The following is a 5,186-nucleotide window of genomic DNA, read 5'->3' as shown; positions in this document are numbered from 1 at the left end:
ACATGCCTCACAATAAACAATATACAAAAATCATATACACAGAAGTTTTATGAAAGAGTAGGGAAATATATATACCATGAGAATACTGATCAAAAGAAAGCTGGTCTAGCAATATTAATATAGATGAAATACACTTTCATACAAAAAAATATTACTAGCAGTTCACTTGTAATGTTGAAATGATCATGAGGAAGACATCACAATTTTTTTTCTGTATCCTCTGAATAACAGCCTCAATACATATAGAGCAAAAAAGCTGACCGAACTGTAGTGGAAAATAAATAAATCTACATTCTTTTTTTTTTTTTTTTGCCGTACGCGGGCCTCTCACTGTTGTGGCCTCTCCCCGGACGCGCAGGCTCAGCGGCCATGGCTCACGGGCCCAGCCGCTCCACGGCATGTGGGATCTTCCCGGACCGGAGCACGAACCCGTGTCCCCTGCATCGGCAGGCGGACTCCCAACCACTGAGCCACCAGGGAAGCCCCCACATTCTTAATAGATTATTGTGGAGAAGCTAATTTCTTTACCGTCCCTTCTCTCCCTAAACCTTTGCACTGCGTATTCCTCTCCTTTTCTCCTGATATTATCTTCTTAGAGAGCTAGTTTCAAGTTATTCTATTTAAAATAATGCCTCCTTATTATTCTTTTTTCATTAAATTATTCTATAATTTAGACAGTGAATATGGTCTATTTTTGCTTCTTTCCAATAGAATACATTTGATCACATTTTTCTTTTATACGGCAGGTTCTTAATAGTCATCAATTTTATCCACATCAGTGTATACATGTCAATCCCAATCGCCCAATTCATCACCCCCCCCCCCCAGCCCCCGCTGCTTTCCCCCCTTGGTGTCCATACGTTTGTTCTCTACATCTTTGCCTCAGTTTCTTCCCTGCAAACCAGTTCATCTGTACCATTTTTCTAGGTTGCACATATATGCATTAATATTTGTTTGGTAATCAGATATTTGCCCCACCATGAAGGTAAATCTTTCAGATAGAAAAGTTATCTCTGGTAATAGCTCTCTCTCTAGGCCAGGCCCCCTATCTGAATTCTTTTAGACAGCTAAGAGAGAGAAAAAAGTTTTTCTTGAATCTGCTGGGTCTTGATTGCCTTCAGCTCAAAATAATCCACATATGCAGAGGGACATATTTTGGGGTGGTGTATTCTGCTTCCCTTCACTCCAAAATACAAAGAGTTAAAATAGCTATGACACTGTTATTATGCCTAAGAAACTTGATAATATTATCAAATTTCCAGTCAAAATTAAAATTTTCCTGATTGTTTCAGAAATGTTCTTGCAGTTGTTAACATAAGGATCCAATTAAGATTCATACACTACATTTGGTAGAATTGCTTCTTAAATCGTTTAAAGTATGTAACATTTTGTCACCTTTTTTTTTTTTTAAACAATATGTTTGTTGGAGAAATTGTTCTATAGACTTGCCCTTAATTTCGGATTTTCCTGATTGCAGCCCCATGATGTTATTTAACATGTTCCTTTGTTCCCTGTATTTTCCATAAAACTGGTAATTAGGTATAGAGATTTGATCAGATTCAGGTTCAATTTCTTTCGGCAGGAATACTTCATAGGTGTTGTACACATCCTATGGTATCAAATCAGGAGACATATAAGCCTAATTGTCTCTCCTTTTGTGACGTCAGGAGTCATTGATCACCATTGCATAAATCCAGGATTTCATTAGGGTTTTCAGTCTGGTAATATTTTTGTTGCTCTTTTTTAACTTTTTAAAATTGAAGTATAGTTGATGTAAAATACTGTATGTTACATGTGCACAATATAGTGATTCACAATTTTTAGTTATACTCCATTTATAGTTATTATAAAATATTGGCTATATTCCCCATGTTGCAGAATATATCCTTGTAGCTTACCTCATACCTAGTAGTGTGTACCTCTTAATCCCCTACCCTTATATTGTTCTTCCTCCCTTTCCTCTCCCCACTGGTAACCACCAGTTTGTTCTCTATATCTGTGAGTCTGCTTCTTTTTGGTTATATTCACTAGCTTGTTGTATTTTTTAGATTCCACATATAAGAGATATCATACAGCATTTGTCTTTCTCTGTCTGACTTATTTCACTTAGCACAATGCCCTCCAAGTCCATCCATGTTGCTGCAAATGGCAAAATTTCATTCTTTTTATGGCTGCGTAGTTTTCCATTGTGTATGTATGTATATATATATATATATATATATATATATATTATCCATTCATCAAATGATGGGCACTTAGGTTGCTTCCGTATATATATATATATATACACACACACACACACACACACACACACACACACACACACACCACATCTTCTTTATCCATGCATCTTTTGGACACTTAGATTGCTTCCATATCTTGGCAGTTGTAAGTATTGTTATGAACACTGGGGTGCATGTATCTTTTCAAATTAGAGTTTTTGTTTTTTTCTGGTATGTACCCAAGAGTGGAATTGCTGGGTCATATTGACAGTTCAATTTTTAGTTTTTTGAGAAACCTCCATACTGTTTTCCACAGTGGCTATACCAGTTTATTGATACATTCCCACCAACAGTGTACAAGGCTTCCCTTTCTCCACTACCTCATCTACATTTGTTATTTGTGTTCTACTTGTTGATACACATTCTGACAGGTGTGAGGTGATATCTCATTGTGTTTTTATTTTTAATTGAAATATAGTTGATTTACAATGTTGTATTAGTTTCTGGTGTTCAACAAAGTGATTCATATATAGTTTATATATATATATAAACTATAATGGAAAAGAATATATACATATAAAGAATATAAAGAATATATATATATTCTTTTCCATTATAGTTTATTACAAGACATTGATTATAGTTCCCTGTGCTATACAGTGCAGACTGGTAATATTTTAATATTACTGTTCCGTCTTCAATTATGAACTGGAATATATCTATATAGAGAAACTTTCCCTTATAAACTATTCCCTCAGGTTATCCTGAGGTGCAGTTCTTCTAGGAAAGGCAAGATAAATGCTTCATTCATTCTTTGTTTAGTTTCTGTCTTCAGAATAATGTGTTGGTTTCCTAGCATTCTCCAAAGGGAAAAATGAGGCTTTTTATTCTATTGTTGTAAATATCACTATGATTTTTACAAATTTGAAAAGTTCCAATAAAAGTATACATACATTGATGTGGTCCAAGAATAAATGTATGTATATTACATACATGTATACAACACCAATATTATTACTAACAATTTGATCACAGAAAACAGATTATGATTTCTTTGCAACTATTTTTGTCCTTAGGATACTTCCCAGTGGGGATACATAGATAAATTCCTATGTTGTAAAGACATTTGGAATAATTTTTTTCTATGTGATTAATGTGGCATCTTTCTACATAATTAGGTTTATTTATTTTATTTCTATTTCAATTATTTTTTAAATTTTACTTTGCTTTAAACTTATATATTTCCAAAGTCTATGCTACAAAACAAGGTACCTTTTTGAAAAGATTAGCTTCTTTCCTATCTCATACACCCTGTCTTCTCTATCCCCTCATGGCTAACCATTTTTATTAGTTTTCACTTATTCTTCATTTAAAAATAATATATGTGAATACATTTCTCTATATTATTATTCCCCCCCTTCCTTAGATAAAAGATACCTGGTGTTTTATTTTGTTTTCCTAAACATGTTTGTTTTCTAAACATGCTTGTTTTTCACTCTTAGCCAGTATATCCTGGTAATTACTCCACAGTAGTATACAGAAACTGTCTTTATTCATTTTACAGTTGTGTACTATTTAAATATGCAAAATAACATAGTAGTTTATTCAGCCTGTCTTTTCATGATGGGCATATATACTGTTCTTAGTCTTTTGCTGTTACAAATGGTGCTATCATTTATAGCCTTGTGAGTTCAACTTTCTGTGGTTTTGCTAGTGTTTCTTTGGGATAGGTTTCTGGAAGTGAGGGTCTTGGGTCAACACAAATCCGTTTGTACTTGTCCTGAATATCGCCACATTCTCCTCCATGTCGGTTATGTAATTTTGCATTCCCACCAGCAATGTATGGTAATATCTGTTTCCCCACAGCCTTGCCAACAGAGTATGTTGTCAAGCTTGTGGGTTTTTCTCCATCTGATATGCAAGCAATGGCCACTCATAATGGTATTAATTTGCATCATTTTTTTTATTATGAGCAGCTTTCTAATATGGTCAAGGATCATGTGATTTGTTTTTTTCTGTGAACCATCTGTTTATATTTCTTAATCATTTTTCAAAAGCTCTTTTAGATGTTCTTTATACATCAGGGATAGTGCTCCTTTGTGATACAAGTTGCAACTATTATTACGTGAGGAACATGTACGATTTTTCCTTTTCCATACAGCTATTCAGTTATCCCAACATCAGTCATTAAGAAATGGAACATGGCATTGTTTTGCAGCTGAAAGGGGACCAATGCAGTTGGAACAGGTCAGTGGGAGAGTCATGAAAATTAAGCTAATAAAGTTGGTAAGGGGTAGATTATATAAAATTTTACAGTACAGATTAGAAATTTTCATTTTTATCTTGACAGCAGTAGATAGACACTGAGGAGTAGTATATGTCAGGGGGTGTTTGGGCAAGCTTCCCTTGGCTGGGGGTGGTGGCAGTGGGTCAGTTTCTTTACCCAAGTTGGAGGCAAGACAAGCCACAGAGGTTAAGTAGTAGCAAAGGTCCTAAGGTATGTAGCTGAATTTATACTTGGCATATTTATTCAGATCCCAACATAGTTAGTATTAAAAGACATGTAGTTGACTTTTCTTGTTCCAATATGGTTCCCATAGGTATTGCTAAAATTTCAACTGGCTGCATCTGAATTGCAGTAGCTGTCTGCATGGATGGTGCCTGTAACGTGTGAAGCTACTCCCTCCTGTGGGAAGCAACTCAACCTATAGCAGGTCTAGAAATCCCTTATGCAACTGTCTGGAACAGAGTGCATAGACATCGTATCACAGTGGGCTGTACAGGGATACTAGCCATAGAATCGGCTCACTTCTGTTCTTCCCATCAATTGCAGTAATTACTAGCTGCCCCACTTGTTAGCACCCCTCCTCTAAATAGTCCACAGTGAGTTCAGCTTGGAAGCTGAATCTTGCTCAAGACACATCTAGTAAATATATATCTCTAGCTTTACTTTTTTTTTTTTTT

The sequence above is a fragment of the Lipotes vexillifer genome, unplaced genomic scaffold (genome assembly GCF_000442215.2).
Source record: "Lipotes vexillifer unplaced genomic scaffold, Lipotes_vexillifer_v1.1 scaffold135, whole genome shotgun sequence".
Classification (NCBI taxonomy): Eukaryota; Metazoa; Chordata; class Mammalia; order Artiodactyla; family Lipotidae; genus Lipotes; species Lipotes vexillifer.
Note: the sequence above shows the minus strand (reverse complement) of the source record.